This window comes from Myxocyprinus asiaticus, chromosome 25, assembly GCF_019703515.2.
Source record: "Myxocyprinus asiaticus isolate MX2 ecotype Aquarium Trade chromosome 25, UBuf_Myxa_2, whole genome shotgun sequence".
Lineage (NCBI taxonomy): Eukaryota > Metazoa > Chordata > Actinopteri > Cypriniformes > Catostomidae > Myxocyprinus > Myxocyprinus asiaticus.
The window spans coordinates 20,500,916-20,522,798 of NC_059368.1; the positions used below are offsets into that span (position 1 = coordinate 20,500,916).

At 38.1% G+C, this 21,883-nt stretch overlaps 1 protein-coding gene across 2 annotated transcripts in view; it reads left to right on the forward strand.

Annotated features, from left to right (window-relative positions):
* Positions 1 to 21,883, forward strand: part of btbd7 (BTB (POZ) domain containing 7) — an 88,877-nt gene that overhangs the window by 20,876 nt on the left and 46,118 nt on the right. The gene's annotated exons all lie outside the window — the stretch shown is intronic.

Genomic DNA, 21,883 nt, shown 5'->3' on the forward strand with positions numbered 1-21,883 from the left:
CTTACCCAGTAGCACACTATGCAAAGGTCGAAAGAAATTCCAGAAATGATGAGGAAATATGTGATTGAAATACATCAGTCTGGGAAAGATTACAAAGCTATTTCAGAGGCTCTGGGACTCCAAGGAACCACAGTGAGAGCCATTATCTCCAAATGGAGAAAACTTGGCACAGTAGTGAACCTTCCCAGAAGTGTCGAACCTTCCAAAATTCCTCCAAGAGCACAGCGACGACTCATCCAGGAAGTCACAAAAATCAAAGGACAACATCCAAGGAACTGCAGGCCTCTCTCGCATCATTAAATCTCACTGTTCATGACTCCACTATCAGAAAGACACTGGCCAAAAAGGCCATCCGTGGAAGAGTGGCGAGGCGAAAACCACTGCTAACCCGGAAGAACATTAAGGCTTGTCTGAATTTTGGCAAAACACACCTTGATGATTCTCAAACTTTTTGGGAGAATGTTCTGGGGACTGACTGATGAGTCGAAAGTGGAACTGTTAGGGAGACAGGGGTCCTGTTACATCTGGTGTAAATCAAACACAGAATTTCACAAAAAGAACATCATACCTACGGTCAAGCATGGTGGTGGTAGTGTGATGGTGTGGGGATGCTTTGCTGCTTCAGGGCCAGTGCAGCTTGCAATAGTTGAGGGAAACATATATTCTGCTCTCTATACAGAAAATCCTAAAGGAGAACGTCCGGTCATTTAGTCCGTCAATTGAAGCTCAAGCACAACTGGATTGTGCAGCAAGACAATGATCCAAAGCATAGGAGTAAGTCCTCCTCTGAATGTTAAAAATCTTTTTACATTTTTTAGATGATATCAATGACAATTTGACAATCAAATTCAATATGGCCAAGTTTGAACATTAAACAGTAGAAGGATGACATATAATTAAATAATATGCAGTCCACTCACACTGCACGCTTCAGAATAAATGAGAGGTGCCGCTCTGCTCTCTGTCATATTTCACACATACACACACAAACAAACAGATCGCACGTGATATAAAAAATGCAGTTTGTTTAGTGGGTGATCAGCTGTGAAAACTCACGCGAACTTCCCTGGTGCTGCTCTGAGATCTCAGCTCGTGAGTATTTCAGCATCTCATTTAGAATGTGGAACATATTAAAAACTACCACCAGAGATTCTTTTATATATGTGGAGATAAAAACCTCCGCGGTTCTACAATAGGAGAGAGCGTAACGGTCAACTAGCATGTTACTATAGTAAGTCACCATTTGCGTATACCATAGAAATGAGTGGGGAGAGCCGTAAACTGACACCTACCTGTCACAAAATCGTCTGTGTCTTCTCTTATAAAACAGCAATTTTATCGTGGTAATCTCCACACATAGTTAATTCCAAATGGACTGTTTAGTGTAAAACATGTTGAAGATTAGTTGAAAGGCAGTCAATTCATTAAGTGGTGAGCTGCTTCCTTACAAAAGCAGTTAATTTGGCACACTGAAGCATCTCCTCCATAGACATCCATTCAAAAAGAACAGCCTCTTATCATAGAATGTCTGTGGGAGCGCCGTGTTATGCTATTTTAGGCTAAGCTTGAAGGCTCCCCTGTGCTACCACACGGTACGTCCAAATAAAAGTTCCACCAAAATAAAAGCTCTTTTTAACTGGATGCCTGAAATTTAAGACATTAAAATATTACTATTATATAGAAAAATGTAATATTGAAAGTAATAGCAATAATACTATTAAATTGTTTAATTATTATTATTATTATTATTATTATTATTATTTATAATTACCTATAATTACCTTTTCGAGGAACTTTGAAAAAGTGATTCATGCCTTTATTTCGTCACGCTTAGAGTAATGTAACTCCCTCTGTATCGGAGTAAATCAGTCATCTCTCTCTCGTCTTCAAATGGTCCAAAATGCTGCAGCCAGACTTCTGAAGGGCAGACACAAAAATGTGAACACATTATTCCAATTTTAGCTTCACTGCATTGGTTGCCGGTTAGATACAGAATTGATTTTAAAATCCTATTATTTGTTTTTAAATCATTAAATAACCAGGCGCCACAATATCTCTGATTTATTGCGACCACACAGTACGTCTAGATCTCTTAGATCTGGGGATCACGGATTGCTCTTTGTTCCCAGATCCAGATTGAAGCAAAGAGGTGATCGTGCCTTTGACATAGTTGTTCCTAAGCTCTGGAACAGCCTGCCGGTACACATCAGAACTGCTCCATCACTATCTGTTTTTAAATCTATGTTTAAACTTCACTGGCTTTTAATCAACCATGAATCCTTTGTTTTGGTGTGTTTGGTTTTTTTATTTTTTATTTTATTTTATTTTTTTATTGTCTGTTTTGTCTGCATTTCTCATGCCTGATACTGTACAGCACTTTGGTCAACTTCGTGGTTTTAAAATGTGCTTTATAAATAAACTTGACATTGACAATTCTTATTATTATAATTATTATTGCATGTAAGCACAAAAACAAGTGTACTGTAGGCCTATATCAGCACACTGTGATTCAGCCGTAGCAGCCTTTTGCCAGAGATAATCATTCATTCATTAATGTTTTCTTTTTGTGGAGCTCTGTGGTGCAGCATTTTATTTGACCCAAAAAAAAAAAAAATTATAATAAATACACACACACACATACATACTGTGCATCCGGAAAGTATTCACAGTGCTTCACTTTTTCTACATTTTATGTTACAGCCTTATTCCAAAATGGATTAAATTCATTATTTTCCTCAAAATTCTACAAACAATACCCCATAATGACAATGTGAAAGAAGTTTGTTTGAAATCTTTGCAAATGTATTAAAAATAAAAAACGAAAAATAAAAATCACATGTACATAAGTATTCACAGCCTTTGCTCAATACTTTGTTGAAGCACCTTTGGCACCAATTACAGCCTCAAGTCTTTTTGAGTATGATGCTACAAGCTTGGCACACCTATTTTTGGGCAGTTTCCCCCATTCTTCTTTGCAGGACCTCTCAAGCTCCATCAGGTTGGATGGGGAGCATCGGTGCACAGACATTTTCAGATCTCTCCAGAGATGTTCAATCGGGTTCAAGTCTGGGCTCTGGCTGGGCCACTCAAGGACATTCACAGAGTTGTCCCGTAGGCACTCCTTTGTTATGTTGGCTGTGTGCTTAGGGTCGTTGTCTTGTTGGAAGATGAACCTTCGCCCCAGTCTGAGGTCCAGAGCGCTCTGGAGCAGGTTTTCATCAAGGATGTCTCTGTACTTTGCTGCATTCATCTTTCCCTCGATCCTGACTAGTCTCCCAGTTCCTGCCACTGAAAAACATCCCCACAGCATGATGCTGCCACCACCATGCTTCACTGTAGGGATGGTATTGGCCAGGTGATGAGCGGTGCCTGGTTTCCTCCAGACATGATGCTTGCCATTCAGGCCAAAGAGTTCAATCTTTGTTTCTCATGGTCTGAGAGTCCTTCAGGTGCCTTTTGGCAAACTCCAGGTGGGCTGTCATGTGCCTTTTACTGAGGAGTGGCTTCCGTCTGGCCACTCTACCATACAGGCCTGATTGGTGGAGTGCTGCAGAGATGGTTGTTCTTCTGGAAGGTTCTCCTCTCTCCACAGAGAAATGCTGTAGCTCTGTCAGAGTGACCATCGGGTTCTTGGTCACCTCCCTGATTAAGGCCCTTCTCCCCCGATCGCTCAGTTTGGCCGGGCGGCCAGCTCTAGGAAGAGTCCTGGTGGTTCCAAACTTCTTCCATTTATGGATGATGGAGGCCACTGTGCTCATTGGGACCTTCAATGCTGCAGAAATATTTCTGTACCCTTCCCCAGATCTGTGCCTTGATACAATCCTGTCTCGGAGGTCTACAGACAATTCCTTGGACTTCATGGCTTGGTTTGTGCTCTGACATGCACTGTTAACTGTGGGACCTTATATAGACAGGTGTGTGCCTTTCCAAATCATGTCCAATCAACTGAATTTACCACAGGTGGACTCCAATCAAGTTGTAGAAACATCTCAAAGATGATCAGTGGAAACAGGATGCACCTGAGCTCAATTTTGAGTGTCATGGCAAAGGCTGTGAATACTTATGTACGGGTTTCTTTTTTTTTTTTATATATAAATTTGCAAAGATTTCAAACAAACTTCTTTCACGTTGTCATTATGGGGTATTGTTTGTAGAATTGAGGAAAATAATGAATTTAATCCATTTTGGAATAAGGCTGTAACATAACAAAATGTGGAAAAAGTGAAGCGCTGTGAATACTTTCCGGATGCACTGTGTGTGTATAATATATATATATATGAAGTGTTGGGCGATCTTCTCCATAGTCAGATCATCCTATCGTCAGCCTGTGAGATCGCCAATACATATATATTCAATACAATACAATACAATATTATCGCACGGGGGACAGGGCAATAGTTTACTTATTTGCTCATTTATTTGCTTATTTACTTATTTTTCTACTTGTTTATTTACTCATTATTATTTATTTACTTTTATTATCACGGGAAATGACTTGCGGAAAATGAGAATCGTTTGCCATCATTTTGCGAGCAAAGATGGCGCTGGTGATAAAGAAAAATGTCACGTCAACTATTTGGCAATATTTCGGTTTTAAACCAGACGCAAAAGTCGAGCCCGTGGATATCACATATTATATACCGGAGGATTGGAAACTGGAGGCAAAATGTCTCGAAACAACATTCATCCCGGAGAACCACACTGGCTGAGGGGCTGACAGAGGTCATGCACGATTGGGACATAGAAGAGAGTAAAATTTCATGCATCACTACTGACAACGAGGCCAATATTGTTGCGGCCATATGAGGGCTCAAATGGCCATGGTTAACTGCTTTGGCCATAACTTGAATGAGGCAGTCAATTATTCACTACAGAAGGAGAAAGCAAAAACTGATCGAGCTTTTGGCATCTGTCGCTGCATTAACGGCACATTCTCTCACAACTGGCAGAGACGACGAGAGCTCCGCAAGGCACAAGAACAACTGAATCTATCTCAACATATGCTGATAATGGTATATCAACTATCTTAATTTATTGGCTTAATATTTCTCTTGTGGCCCATACATTAATGTTAGTGGGGGAAAAAATTAGAAGAATCAATGTCAGTCATAGACTAGAAATAGCCTAATCTTAATAGTACACTAATTAAATAATGACAATATTAATATGGCTCAAACAACAACTGTATAAGAATGATGTTTTTTATTTTTATTTATTAGTTTATTTAACAGGGACAATGCAGAAACATTGCTACCATTTCAAGCAGCCGATGTTCCACATACAGGCTTCTAGCCAAAGGCTAATTTGCAGCCCCAGTCCCTGGTTAGGCATGTGTCTCTTTTATAACAAGCACTCTTTACATAATTTGTGAATATAGGTCTATGACCTTGCAATTCAGTTTTGATGTGGGATGTAGTTTTGTAGTCTGTTTTTAAAACATTTTTCAATGAGGAGTAATCCTCATTTTTATAATCCTCACACGCATGTGTCTGTGTCACAAGTGTCGGTTATATGCAGTGATGTTGATGTGAAACTATGGCAGGGCAAATTAATTGTAATATTAATAATAGCCTAATAATAATAAATTTAATACATTACTGGGAAAATGAGCCAAATTTCACCTTCATATCGTCAAAGGCATCAGCTATTGGCGATATCTCTGACTATCGTCGATCCCCGATATCGTCTATCGGCACAACCCTAATATATATAGAAAAAAATTTTTTTTTCATTTTTTTTCAATAAAGCTTTATATGTTCATTTGATTAAACACTGTCGTTATGATAACATTTAATTAAAATGAAAGTGGAAAATGCAGAGTTTGCAGGACTTTTATGCAGTTCTTTAATCAAATCCTTTTCTGTGTGATTTCATCAGTAATCTGAGGCTATCTATTTGTTGCTGTTGTATCAATTTCGTATCAATACCAAGTTACCATGGCTGGTATCGTACCGAAGCAAAAATTTTGGTATCGGAGCAAGCTGTGAATAAGGTTTTACAGAGGCTGGTTGAGTATGCGCATCGTAGCCATTTCGGCCCTTATATGAGATATTAGCCTACACTCATTCTGCAGCATCTCCTTGCAGCATTTATTAAAACGATATACATTTGTGCTCAAAAGTTTGCATACCCTTGGAGAATTGGTAATATATGTACCATTTTTAAAGAAAACATGAGTGAGCAGGCAAAACACATTTATTTTATTTCTTATGGGATTCATATTCAACTGTAGGTTATAACAGAATGGCAAAATCATAAAACAAAACATGGCAACAAATAAAAAAAAAATTAAATGACCCCTGTTCAAAAGTCTGCATACCTTTAGTTCTTAATACTGTGTATTGCCCCCTTTAGCATCAATGACAGCGTGCAGTCTTTTGTAATAGTTGTCTATGAGGCCCCAAATTTGGTATAGCTGCCATTCGTCTTGGCTAAATGCCTCCAGGTCATGCAAAGTCTTTGGTCGTCTTGCATGAACCGCACGTTTGAGATCTCCCCAGAGTGGTTCGATGATATTAAGGTCAGGAGACTGTGATGGCCAGTCCAGAACCTTCACCTTTTTCTGCTGTAACCACTGGAGGGTCAACTTGGCCTTGTTCTTAGGGTCACTGTCGTGCTGGAAAGTCCAAGAGCGTCCCCTGCGCAGCTTTCGTGCAGAAGAATGCAAATTGTCTGCCAGTATTTTCTGAAAACATGCTGCATTCATCTTGCCATCAATTTTCACAAGATTCCCCGTGCCTTTAGAGCTCACACACCCCCAAAACATCAGTGAGCCACCACCATGCTTCTTTTCACTATAGGCCTTGTTGACCCCTTTCCAAACATAGTGCTTATGGTTGTGACCATAAAGCTCTATTTTGGTCTCATCACTCCAAATTGCAGTGTGCCAGAAGCTGTGAGGCATGTGAAGGTGTTGTCGGGCATATTATAACAGGGCTTTTTTGTGGCATTGGCACAGTAAAGACTTCTTTCTGGCAACTTGACCATGCAGCTAATTTTTGTTCAAGTATTGTCGTATTGTGCTCCTTGAAACAACCACACCGTCTTTTTCCAGAGCAGCCTGTATTTCTCCTGAGGTTACCTGTGGGTTTTTCTTTGTATCCCGAACAATTCTTCTGGCAGTTGTGGCTGAAATCTTTCATGGTCTACCTGACCTTGGCTTGGTATCAAGAGATCCCCAAATTTTCCACTTCTTAAGTGATTGAATAGTACTGACTGGCATTTTCAAGGCTTTGGATATCTTTTTATATCCTTTTCCATCTTTATAAAGTTCCATTACCTTGTTACGCATGTCTTTTGACAGTCCTTTTCTGCTCCCCATGGCTCAGTATCTAGCCTGCTCAGTGCATCCATGTGAGGGCTAACAAACTCATTGACTATTTATACACAGACACTAATTGCAATTTCAAAAGCCACAGGTGTGGGAAATTATTAATTGCCATTTAAACCTTTGTGTGTCTGTAACAAGGTCAAACATTCAAGGGTATGTAAACTTTTGATCAGGGCCATTTGTGTGAGTTCTGTTATCATTATGATTTTAAAAAGGAGCCAAATAATTCTGTGATAATAAATGGCTTCATATGATCACTATCCTTAAATAAAAGAATTTTTTTGCATGATCAGTCATATTTTCAAAATCAAGGTCAAAAGTTCACAATTTCTGCTAGGGTATGCAGACTTTTGAGCACAACTGTACATATGGTCCAATACCACAAATACAACTCTCCAGAAGCAAGGAGGTCATTCAACTGCTCCATCATGACAAGGTGGGCTCCCTAAAAATAATACTCGTGGCATAACGGATGGGAATATGCAATGATCACATTTTCTTTATTCAAATTGTTAGAAATGCACATACAAAATGCGAAACATTGTAGATGAGTCTGTGAGGGATAGACTTACCATCTCTTCAATTATATGCACTGTATAAATCTATTTAAATGCATCTAGGGCATATCTAATTTTCCACAACTCTGTATGTCTAGAGTTTTTTGTCTATTGAAATTTCTTGTAAAGATATTTTTTTAATGGTTCATCAGCTGAACGATCCAAAAGCAACTGTACAACCCATTAAAGCCTCGTTCACATCAAAAATCAAAGATGGCACTGCTATGAATAAGGTCTATGGCCATATCAAAAACTGTAGTCAAGCTGATTGTTGAAACTGCAACTAAAACAGTAGAAGCATACCATTCTTCTTCTTTCGGCTTCTCCCGTAAGAGGCCGCCACAGCGGACCATCCGTGATCCGCATATTTGACTTGGCACAGGTTTGTATGCAGGAGATGTATACCATTCATTTAGTTAATCGTCTCTATTTGCATGCATTTCTCCCTGATGTGGGTGTCTATTGCAGTATGTGAGTTGAAGGAGAAAAATGAATTTCGATAGAGGTCATATTATGAGTTGTTTCACATCTGGTTTAGATTTGGCAATTTGCCAGTGCAAAAGAACCTCACAGGGTTGATTCAGCCATGGTTTTGGTTAACATCGTTTCAGAGTGTTAATGAAATTGAACAAGTCATGTTTCATTAGTCAGCTATTTAGATTTGGATACATTACATTTTTACAACATTAGCAAATTCATCAGGCTGTAACAGACAAAACTACAAACTCTGTTTGCCTCACCCTTCCTGTGTGAAGGAAGCACATCTGTCCTCTCTACCACACCTTTTTTACTAACAGTGTGGTAAACACAGCCAAGCTGTCTTCCACTGTCATTCCATGTGGTTCAGTCAAACAGCTGTATGATCCGGGAGTTCCACGCCAAACCCCCCTTTCTCATTCTCCTCCTCCTAGCATTCATTCATGCATCACTGAAAGGGTCATAGGCTGAGTCTACTGAGAGTGCGAGCTGATGAAAGTCCTTTAAAAAAAAATGTGAACAGCGGTGGGCTCAGGGAAGGGGACAGAAATTGTCCAGTTTTTCAGTTTCTTGGTTTTTCTTTGAAACCTTGTCTGATCTGCTGGCCTAAGTAAAAATATTTGGACAGTGGAAATTGAAATGTTGAGGGAGGCCTGACGGATGTTATCAGCTAAAATGGCAGGGGGTGTTTTAAAGTATTAACAATAATGCTTGAGTCAGTGAGGTGGTAGATTGCAGTATTGATTAGTTGGCTTATAATTCTGTCTTCCCAATCTTGTCTGTCTCCTGCCAAAAGTCTAGCACTACCATTTACCTCAATCATTGTGATTAGATAATCCCAACATTCTTGAGCTAGGTGCGTCACTCTTTTGTGGCACTACATTATATGATAGAGGTATTATAATATCTTTGAGTGTAATTTTACTGATGTTTATATCATACTGTCAAATGAAGAAGGTGAAATGAATGAAGGAAACATATTCATAAACAGAAAGCAGGCCAGTTTGACTGTAAAATAATGCAGCCCAACCAATTTGGCCAGAGTCATGCATAATATATTGCCAAATAGATTGAAAGTGTTAAAGAGAGAGTTCACCCAAAAATGAAAATTCTGTCATAATTTTCCATCACCAATATTTAAGTCATTATTTACTCTTCAAATCAAGTAATTGATCAGCTCCTCTTTAAAAGAGCACAAATCGTGACTCCAGCCAGGTCTCCTAAGCAACCAAATTGGCCCGGTTGCTAGGGAGGGTAGAGTCACATGGGGTAACCTCCTCGTGGTCGCTATAATGTGGTTTGTTCTCGGTGGGGCGCATGGTGAATTGAGCGTGGTTGCCGCGGTGGATGGCGTGAAGCCTCCGTGGCAACGCGCTCAACAAGCCATGTGATGAGATGCGCGGGTTGACGGTCTCAGACGCGGAGCAACTGGGATTCGTCCTCCGCCACCTGGACTGAGGTGAATCACTACGCCACCACGAGGACTTAGAGCGCATTGGGAATTGGGCATTCCAAATTGGGAGAAAAAGGGGAAAAATCAAAAAAAAAAAAAAAAAGAGCACAAATCAAATATGACGATATCAATAACATCAAATCTCAATGGTTGTTGTGTTGTAACATCATGCCGTTTGGCAAGGAGATGCACTAGAACTAATTAGGTTTGCTCTTATTGACGTGTCTCTATTCTTAAAGGAATGTTCTGGGTTCAGTACAAGTTAAGCTAAATCGACAGCATTTGTGGCATAATGTTGCACAAAAATAAATTGACTTGTTCCTCCTTTTCTTTACAAAAAAAAAAAAAAGCATAAAATCTGGTTTACAGTGAGGCACTTACAATGGAAGTGAATGGGGGCCAATTTTTAAACGTTAAAATACTCACTGTTTCAAAAGTATAGCCACAAGACTAAGGCTAGGTGATAAGGCAAAAAAATAAAATCTAGATTTTATCAAACTTATGGACGATTCACAATGATTCAAATTGCATGTTCTTTATTAGAATGCAAGGCAACCATGTTAGAGAAATCCAAGTTATTTTAATTAAAGGAAACAAAGATGTGCAAGAAAAATGTACAAATGCACCACAGGAGGAAGTTGTCAACAGAGTGTTAATGTAAAATAAATTACAATCTAATAAACCAAGATGTTCAGAAATAATAGAATAAAATAAGAAAACTGCAAAATACTTCTTAGACAGTGTAGGTATTAATTTTATCTAAACCAAGCCTATCTAAAAAGTTATCTAGAAATCAATATCTATAAATTAACAAGTCTATCTAGAAAGTGCTCATTGTATATAAAACAAATTGTATGTATAATTATAAACCCCTGTATATAGAGACGTGCCCTCTAGCGGTTCATGCTGAGTAGCGCAGCAGCATGAAATAATTTATTATTACAATTCAACTCGCAAAGTTTGTCAAAAGGATCGCTTGCCAAATGTTGGCTATAGATGCAGTACACTTGAAACACGTCACAAAACAAAGAAATAATTAGCGATCTATCTGAATCATCATGGTTAATGGAGCGGTAGATGTTTGATTCTCCCATATATAGCCTATCCATATGATTTGAAATGAAGCACCCGGAACTGTCATGTAACTAACGCTTTACTGTGGGTAAAAAGAAAGGAGACCGTTCATCAACATGGGCACGCCGAGGCCATTTATGGTCTTAAGCCGGTAGGGATGTGCTGAATGATTAATTTCACTGATGTTTAAATGAAAATTTTTAAGTCGACTAGTCTAAAAACAACCCAAACTTCAGAAAACAGTCAAAAAATGTGTTTATGTGACCCAATGTGTTTGACCCGAAAAAAAATGTGCTGTAAAGTTGCGCATATTTCCTCTTTTTAAAATAATATTTGTATTATTAATTCTATTTAAAATATGTAACATTAATATGACAGTAATTTAAGTGCAGCCTCTGTAAAAAAAAATAAATAAATAAATATATATATATATATATATATATATATATATATATATATATATATATATATATATATATATATATATATATATAAAGCCAAACGTAAATGTGTAAAAATTATTATCAGTTTAATTGGGGGAAATTAACCGACTAGTAATTCCAGTGTCGACTAGTCACGCGCATCCCTATAAGCCGGTGTATACATGCATGATGGATGAAGTTGAGCTACAATAACACTGTGTACAATTGCAATGGGAATATTGCCAGTGTCTTTTATCTCTGTCTCCGTATTGTTAACCTGTCACGTTCATTTGGAGCATGCCACACACATGCAGATGATCAGATCGGGAGCAGCATTAAGACAAGCGCTGTGAATTATTTTTCTGTTCCTTATTCAGCCTTTGGTGGATTTACAACGTATCTAACTACAGCGCTTGCAATGTTTTTATGCAAAATCTTCATTTTTCGATTTTGAAAAAATACAAAATCGTGTCAAAACGCAAATGTGAATTAATTGTAAAAATCTGAAAACTTCCCAGCCTTACACAAGACATAAAGGATATGCGTGTAAACACGATTTTAGTGTGATAGTCACTTACAAACGTTTTCTGTTTTAAGTTATAGCCAATTTTACAACTTTATTACCATGATGATGTAATGTCAACAAACCCTAAAACAACTGTAAAAATGACCATTTAAACAACTTTACAGCTCAAATAATACACACGTTTTACCAGAAGAATTAATGAAATTGCTTTTATAAAATTCTAAGCTTCACGTTTCTGTGTTTTAAAACCCTCCAACAATTGGTCCCATTCACTTCCATTGTAAGTGCCTCACTGTGACCTCGATCTTTGCTTTTATTTATGTTTATTTTTTTAAAGAAAAGGAGGAACAAGTCAAAATTAATGTTTGTGGTAATCAACATTATGCTACAAATGCTGTCTATTGAGCTTAACTTGTACTGAACCCGGAACATTCCTTTTATTTTTGCTCTGTTTAGTACAGGAGTTGACTAAAATTTTGGTCTTTTCACCAGACAAAGAAATTGTATGCCTTTTAGAAGACTTTGGAATTTGATGCTGAAGATGCAAGGATTACTTTTATAAAACTTTTGGATGCTTTTTTTTATTGTATTTTTTATATATATATGTGAGTCACTATTAACTGCTATTTTACGGAAATCAGTGATTGCGGCATTCTTTGAAATACCTTCTTTTGAGTTTCACAGAAGAAGCAAAGTCATATGGGTTTGGAACAAATAACTGGGTCTGGAGTAAATAACAGAATTTGTTAACATGCAATATTTTATGATCACACAACCTGGAACTGTGCATGATCATCTTATTTACGATGCCAATTTAAGTAGTTACATGTCATCACATTTCCATCACTGGCTGACTTTGAAACCACTGACACTTTGCTTACTAACAGTGCTGCATTATTTAGGAGTGCTTGCCTATACGACGATAAATGAATGCAAAGAGTAATGTCAGAGAAAAGCTTTGGCTTATGTGTTTGTCAATTCTTACTATAACCTCTGTGCCTCCAGCATAATAAACATCATCATCAGTCAGGATAAATCCATTTTAATTACCTAAAAATTCATGCCAAAGACAGTTCTCATATAGGCTACCCAGTGGATTAACTTTGAAATTTCAAGATCTTTTTGTGCTTTTTCTTTACATCAGGTCTGCAATAGCTTTTATTAAAAAAAATTAACAATCAAGTGACCCAATGCTCCCTTTTCTACTTTGCCTACACTGTAAAAAATGTCTGTAATTTTAACAGTAAAAGACTGTAAAAATGCTACAGAAATAAAACGTTAATTGATTAACGATTATTAACTGTAAAATATACGTTAAATTTGTAATATATTTTAAGACAATACAGTAGTTTTTACAATAAAATGTTGTAAAAATGACATTTAGATGTAAAAAGTATGATTTTCCTGTATAATTAATGGTAAAAATGTACATTGTTTAACGAGAGTACATGTACTTTTTACAGTAAATTATTGTTAAAATTACAGTAAAAACAGTAATCGGGCGTTCCCAGAATTCCCTGCGTGACCCATTACATTTCATTATATTTTATGGGAATAGTTATGCTTTTTCTTATTTTTAATATCAGTTACGTACATTGGGGTGTTCTGTTTTATATTTAATGTAGTTTATTTAATGTTTACTGCATTATTTAAATTTCACATGTTATCCTGATGGTGTTTAGTGTTTGTGTGAGTGACACTGAGCACTGTCTCTACATGTTTATTGGTCATTGCTCCTGGAAGAGCCACTATTGGTGAACTTCATGTCATCATGTGCCCTTTTGTAGTTACTACGGTGATTAACAAATACCTTATAAGTAAAAAGCAGATTTGTACAGTTTCAGAAGGCTAATATCAAGTTTATGACATTTTTGTTACTGTAAACAGTCTGTAACAGACTTTATTATTATTTACAGTGCCATCGTGGTCATGTAAATTACAACAGTTTAAAACTGTAAAATGTACAGGTTGTTCTGTAAAGTTGTTGACATTTTTACTGTTTTTTTGTTTTGTTTTTTTACATAATTATTCTGGCAACCACAGCTGCTTTTTTTTTTTTTTTTTTTTTTTTTTTTAACAGTGTAGCATCAAATCAGAGTTGTCAATGCTGGCATCTATAAAAGGCTGCTGGAATGTGGCCAGGCTCCTTAGAAGACATCTCATTGTCTCATGCTGGTCTGACCTTTTAAAACCTAATAAGATGTTTTATGAAATTGTATTTGCTGAATCTCAATTTTTTTTGGAGGGGTTGTGAGCACAGTGTTGTGTAAAGCATTCCTCAAGCTCCCTCTAAAAAAGGCCAAGCCTGGCCATAAAGGCACCATGTCTCTTGATGAAATGTCATGCCTCCTCATCCTCGGAAGATGCAGAACCGTGGAGGGGAGGGGGGACACACTATCCTTCAAGAATGGTGATCTCCAGCATGCTCCCATAAAGATCTAAGGTGAAGCTGAGGACATTTCTGCCCAACTTTGTCTCCTGAGTCCTGACATTTCGCTCAATGAAGATTGTTCAAGGTCCATGGACATTCTGTTTCTTTCTGACCAGTAATCTCAACACTTGGTATGTTTACATGCACCGTTATAATCAAGTTACAGCGTGTTTTTGCGTCGTCGAGCTACAGTCTCCATCTGTCTGTCCAAGTATACATGACACAGTGTGTAATCTAATATTTGGAGGAAAGGACATCAAATACGCCTGGTAAATACAAGTAGAGTCTTACCTGTATTTCGGAGTAGTGCGCAATTCCGAGGTCCAACTATGGTCCGATTAACTTTTATAAATGCTGAATGGAGCCAAGCTATGATGGCATTATCTAGGTTTGTTAGTCTGACTGGTATGATTTCAGTCGTTTACATAACTTTGTCTTTAAATAGAGAATTATTGTTTTAGTGCGACTGAAATTGAATTTTTAAAGTGCCTGGGAATGTGTACTGACTTTTGCAACCTTTTAACATGATGAAAACGATGTTGCTAGTAATGAAAAAATTTTGATTGCACAGCAATTTTTAGTCTGTTACTCTACTTGGTCCAGCTCTGATGTTTAAAGCTCTTTGGAAATTCAGCAGAAAAGCAGGGCAGGGTGGACTAGGCGACCTGCAGCTGGCAATGGTGTGGCTTGGCTCTGTCCACGCTCATTAGTTTCACATGAGCCAGACCGCCACCACTCACAGGAAGCTGCCATGGGGTGCCCATGACCCTTCCCCCCATCTCTGTCTCACCACCTCAGAGAGAACTACAGACACCCTGGAACATAGAGTCCTTTATACCAGCAATTTTCAATGGACATTGCTTATGCTCAGTGGTCTGGTAAAGTGTTGTACCCCAAACAAATTTAACTTTCTTTTTCACTGTCTCCTTACTCTTATGCTACCATGCAAACTTGATGTATTTGGCATTCACGGGTGGCAGTGGAGTTAAGGCACATTTGGGCACATGTTGGAATTGAATGGGGTCGAATTGGTTCCGTCCAATGCAATGGAAGGAAAACTACATGAACACTAAGGAACACCTACACCCTACAATGTCTTGTTTGTTGTTTTTGGGTCATGGATGTGCAGTAGGGGTGTAACGATTCAAATTTCTCACGGTTCGGTTTGTATCACAGTTTTAGGGTCATGGTTTCAATATGGTTCAGTATTTTATGTTCAGGGAAAAAAAAAAATATTACAGCCAAATCCAAAGTAAAAATATTCTATTTGGTAACAGACACTTCAAGAGATTTGTCTTCACTACAAATCGCCACAGTTTTACTACGGTAACTATAGTTTAAACAATGAATTTGTAGTAAAATCAGAGTAACCACAAAATTAACATGGTTAATGTCATGGTTGCAATACTATAGTAAAATCAAGGTTATTGTATGGAAACTACAATATTACTAAGTACAACTCTGGTTACTATGTGTCTACTACAGTATTACTACATAAAACCATGGTTATTTATTTCAAAACCATGATTTCTGCTAAGAAAACCATGGTGACAACAGTCCTTGTTATTACAGACATGGTTACTACTATATTACTATAGTAAAACCATGGTTCATTTTCGTTAGGGTCCTTAACTAAAAAGAAAAACTTTCTCTAATTACTAACTCAACATTTTAACTTAATACCTGCATTATTACACTACATGCATCAACATAAATTGCATTACAAACTCAACTCGACGTATATTCAACGTTCAGAATCTGTACATCACTATAGAAGAAATAAACTTGCTATTAAAATGAATACGAGAATGGATGTCGAAACGCGACTCGAGTATTTTAATCATACGTGGAAATCCCAATGGAGTAAGGGCAACATAACTTTGGCAATGAACACCCCAAGTGCATAAGTTCTTGTTTCATGTCTGTCCGAACTAGCGCCTGTTTAAAAATGGAAGGGATTGTAGTGTGTCTTTGTGCAGTTTCGGGCTCACCTGCGGCTCTGTGAGCATAGCACGCTATCTATCCTCGGCTGATGTCAGCGTAAATAGCTAATCAAATATCGATGTATACCAGTATACGGCACTCGCGTTGAGCAAAGTCTGCAAACAATGCCTGTTTTGTAAACGTTTTTTGATCATCGCTGTTGTAATTGACTTCATAAAAAGTTCCCAGACAGGAGACTTAAATGACGCGGGGGCTTCTCTCTTGTGGCTTGTTTTCTCCACTTGCCATTTTGCCAACTAATGCATGCAGATTTGTGATGTCATCAACTGATTTAACATACATACAGTTAATAGGACAGCTTCTCTCTGTAGAAAGTTGACCCACGTGAAACACAGGTGGAGTGTGTCCATCTACAGAGCCATACAGGTGCATTAGGAGGTTACAACTGCACATGTCTATTTGGCGCTTTATGTTCTTCGCCAATATGTATGATCCAGATGCTAGAGATGAGCCGCAGAGCAAATACTTATCAAACCATGGTTGGCGAACCGTATGGTTTGTTTTTTTTCCCCGAGAACCATTACACCCCTAATGTGCAGCTATGTGAATTGGAAAAGTGGATCGACGTATGGGTCATACTCTGAAATGTATTCCAAAAAAGCACTTGTCAGCTTGGTAAGGGAACTGTTGCTTAGTCTGATGCACTTATGGTGTGCAAAGTTGTTTTCTGTAATGTTTTACTGTGTATATATGAATATCTTTTTTAAGAACTGCTTCATTTCTAACCACAGGGCCAGATTTAATCTGAGTCCTCAAACACCCACCATATGGGGCACATCCAGTCAGAGTGATGATGACTTACGTTTTCTGGGGAGGATCCACATAAAGCCCGTCATGAACAGAGATAGTCAAGCTCAAGTTGAACCAATTCCCTTCTCTCTGCATATCATTTAGGTGTAGCCCATGATCAACATAAATCATAGTGTTTCAAAGGCAATGGTTGACTGTTTCAGACATTAAGAGCCCGTCTGAAACAGGTGCTCCTTTTGAAAGGCTGACCTTTCTTTATCAAACTGATTCAAGCTGCACCTTTCAAACCAGAGAGAAGAAAAAACCCTTAATGCTTAACATCGATCAAGGATCAATTTCCCTATTCCACTGAAGTCAGATCAAGTATGGGAATGAAGCTGGGTCAAAGGCAGCTAAAACTACCTCTTGGAATTGATGGAGTGGAGTATACAAACTGATTTATGTGACCCAGTTTGAGGTTTCAGATGCACACCTTTTTCGACGTTTCTCTTGGTGGTCTCTCTTTATTTAGAATTTAAACCCAGGTAAAAGAGTATTTCTATAGATTCAAATATTGTTTTGGATGTAAGCCTACCTAGACTAGTACAAAACCTGAACATGCATTAGAATTTATTGATACTTTCCCCTGCAGCAATGGTGCAGAGGCTCCCTATTGATTTACCTAATGTGGCAAAACTGCTCTGCTTTCCTGCTAGCTTACATAACTGATGTCAATGTCCGTGCCTGCTCTGGAGCTCTGCAGCTTTAAACAACTGTTCATTTATTGCCTTTCCATTCCTGTCACTCATGTTGAGAGACAGTTGTTGTATCGGAAACTGTAATTATTATTTTTCACTGTGGAGTGTTCTTTATAATGAGCCCCCCATATCTTTGGCTTACATTTTTAGTGATTTAATTCAACTTTATTAAACAACACTGCAAAATGGGCTGCTACTTCACCTGATGTAGAATTCGGCTGTGCTGAGCGAATACAAACTTTGCGGCTTACATCAATTTTGAAGTCGTTGTAAATTTGCAGATTGTAATTGTAAATTTGACGTGTTCTCCAGCGGCAGTCTTGAGGCTGTCTGTTTATGCATTACTAGAATGATGAAATATGTGATGAACTGTTGCTCAGCTTTGCGTCTCGGCCTCTAAAGAGTTTTTGACTTGAGCGTGTCACTTTTTTTTTTTTTTAGTTAAGGATGTGACATTTAGGCTCTTGTTTTTCAGGCTCTCAGCTTAACTGGTGACATGAACTGTTGGACAGATGAACACATGTAATTTATTCCCCCAAGGGCTTGTTCGACGTATAATAGTGTAGCCTCGTCTGCAAAAGAGGAGGAATTATTTAAAGGGCAAGGGTCAGAAATTAACTGACAGTACCTTCTTGCCAAAGGACATCTCTTGATTGTCTTTTTGTCCCTGAGAATTAACCCACTGCACTTTGCTGACAAACAGCAGTTCCTTTTGTTTTCATTGAATGTTCAACATCAAAGTCAGTGCATTAAAACTGCTGCTTTGATGTTGAGAACATTCCAAACACAGCTTGAAAGAGACTAAACTCCAAACATAGGCCTAGGATTGCATATGCAGGGCCCTTGGATGTCACTGCGGAACACAAAAACTGAGACCAAATATCTGAAGTGTTTTGGCTTGCTGTTTTTTGGCTTTCTGTGTCTGCCTTGTTGGGGGGTTCCTAATGACAAAAGGTTTAGGATAATCTGATGACCCTTTTCTGCTGAAATGGTGCTGGTGCCAAAGCTATGCAAGGCTTGTGGACCCTCTTAGCCCTATTCCACCTAAATGGTTTGGGGGTGGGTTTCTGGGCTGGTGGGAATTCTTGAACTGTTCCGCATGTTTCCACCGATGGGGAAAAAGCCGCTCCGGGGCGGAAAAATACCGCACCAGCCCCAAAAGCTTGCTGGTCTCTACGAAAGAACGGATTACATTAGCGGGCAGAGGGCAGGATAATGTTTCATCACCAGGTACAGTTTTTCAAACAACAACAGTAGCTACCCTCTGCAGCAAGGAGTACTTCTTTATAATAGGGCTGTCACGATTATGAAATTTGGCTGACAATTAATTGTCAAACAAATATTTGTGATTAAGACGATTAATTTTCTGTTTTAGGGCTGTGATGATTGTCATATAAATTGCCATATTTTGTACAGTATGCTTTTTTTCTGCATGTGTGCTTCATACACCTTAAGAAGTAATTTTTATGTATTTAACTTCAAATATATAAATCAAATAATAAAATAGGGAGGAACTAGGATTTCATTTTAAGGCTTTAAAAACTTATTGTTTTAAATATCAAAATATTCCTAAATACTTAAAATATGTCTCTCTTTATGGTCAACTTTAGTTTTCCAAAATTGGAAAATGTGTTCTACTTGTGATATGGTCTTCTTTGCCAATTCGGGATACATTAGAGATCACGATGGAAAAAAGGAGTCTACAAAGAGAAACGGCAAGAAATGATGCATGCCATCTTCAATGAGACCATTGACCAATCATTTAAAAAAAAAAAAAATTTTTAATTGAGTACAAAGGCCATAAAAAGGACCTAAGCAAAAGCAGCAGTGAACTAGGTGTCACTGTAAGTCCAAGATGACACAAACAAAAAGTTACTGAGTGCACCTTTAAAGTTTGATGAATAACTGTATATTTCCTTCATATATTTCGTAACAAATTTAGAATGGATCGCTGGCATGCCAGATTAACCCACGAGGCGATAACTTTTGCCAGTTTAACAGAATTGTGCTGCTGGGCAATCCTAATCCTTTTTGTTTAGAAAAACAACATTCTGATCTACATGTGCAGGAATCAGTATGGTACGCAACCGGTTGACGGTAAGATTGGCAGCTGAAGTCCGCTCCAAAGGCACTGGCGTCTCACTGTGCATCACACATGATGAAACATGGATCTCCCTTGCAACATAGATGAAATTCAAGGCTCTAAACATATGCATGTAGATGTTGAGACTTGCAGGTATTGCATTTTAGTAAAGTCGTACTGCATAATTTTTTATCGGAACATGCTAATATTAATTTTTTTGTATTTAATTGCCCCCCTGCCACACTTTTAAAAGTTGTATGCTGCAGTTATATGTTTATGCCCCACACTGTAAAGTTACATTCGATTTACGTTAAAACTGAAGTATGTAACTTTTTCAGTGTTAAAATACTTCTATCCCAGCTTAATATGTAGAGACAACTATAAGCAAGGTTTAAGAGGTTAATTTTCTCGAAAGCTTTAAACGCTTTGTCTCCGTGGCACTATAAATTCCTGTGTTTGTTTGGAGCCATCCGCTTGGACCCGCCACAACAACATTACTCAACTAATGGTGTGAGTTGGGGGTGGGATTATCTGATGGTTCGAACAACAGCAGACGAGGGGCATATTTGGAAATCTGTTTTTTGTGAATTCCATTCGTTGGCGCTAGTGTCGCAGAAATTACATACTTCAGCTTTAATTGTGAATTGCTTAAAAACGTTGAACGTGATTAGTTCTGTTGTCACTACGAAAAATCATTGTGACATACTGGCAACCAGTAAACACCATAAGAACATCACACACAGCAAAGATACGTTAAAAAATAAGTTCCAAATCTGCTCAAGTGAGAAATCACTTGTTTCTATGATTTGTTTACCGTCTTTGGCGTTTTGTTGGAACACAAATCACTAATTATTAAGCAACTGCATGAAGACGTGGTGCCATTATTGAAGGTTAAACTGTCATTGCAGTTATTAGTGGTATTTATGTCAAACATCAATTCTTATTTTAAATCGGGGTTCTCACAAAATAGTGCTGAGATGAGTGACTGATGAGAGATTGAGAGCACATGAAGAGCGAGCATTTTGGAGTGAGTGAAACACGGAGATGTTTTGCCTCAGTCTTGCCAGATACAGTGTTTTTTATTTTATTTTTTTTTTTTTTTACTTTACCTGGTTTAGTCATAAGCCCCCTGTTCTGTAGTGCACACACATTGACCCAACAGATGTGCTAGTGGTTAAGCAATAGCCTATAGGCAAAGGTAAACTCCCTGTAGGTAAATTTTCTCTATAAATTACCAAAAGCTACTTCTCCATCTCCTCAGCCTTTTTGCTGAATGCTTGATCGGCCTGGAAAAATGCTTCCCATTTTCCCTCTGCTTACAATGTCACAAGAGGGGGATGTTAAGCGCTCATGTCTTCCTAAACTGTTACGGGCTCCCCCTATGAGCAGTTCCCAGCAGCACAACGTTGGAATGTAATGTGAAACATAAATATCTGGATGGAGCAATAGTTCTTCATGTGGATACAGCACAACCCAGCCTTCCACCTCCCCATGAAAGTACATATTTGGACAGGAAATAACAGCATCTAGTTTGTTGCCAGGACAGTTTAAAGGAAGTTGTGTGGTATTCTAGAAATGATGTGTTGTGCTGATGGTGTGAACTTGCTGGCTGAGGACCAAATCAAGGTCACAGGCTAAAGTTTGGTGATTACAGAGAACTAAAAAGAGAAGTACAGCACTGTGGACATTGTTTAGCTTGAGTAAACACGCCAGTTGTGCCTTTGTGTCAGATTGCATTAGCATGACATAAGTGGGAGGGTTGGAATTAGTCAGAATCCTCCAACAGTATTCTAATGGCATTCAAAAGCAGAAGTACACATCAAAGATCTGCTCATGTGGGCTGTTTTGTTGGTTTGTTTTGTTCTCTTTATTTGTCTCTTTGGATTAGAACAAGAACAGTTCAATGCCATTTTACCAGATGATAAGTAGAAGAATGAAGCAATATTTGATTAATAACTTTTCTTTAAAAAAAAAAAATTATAATAAAATAAGCAAAAACAAATCAATAAGCATCAAGGCTCAACTTTAGTTCTTTCAAA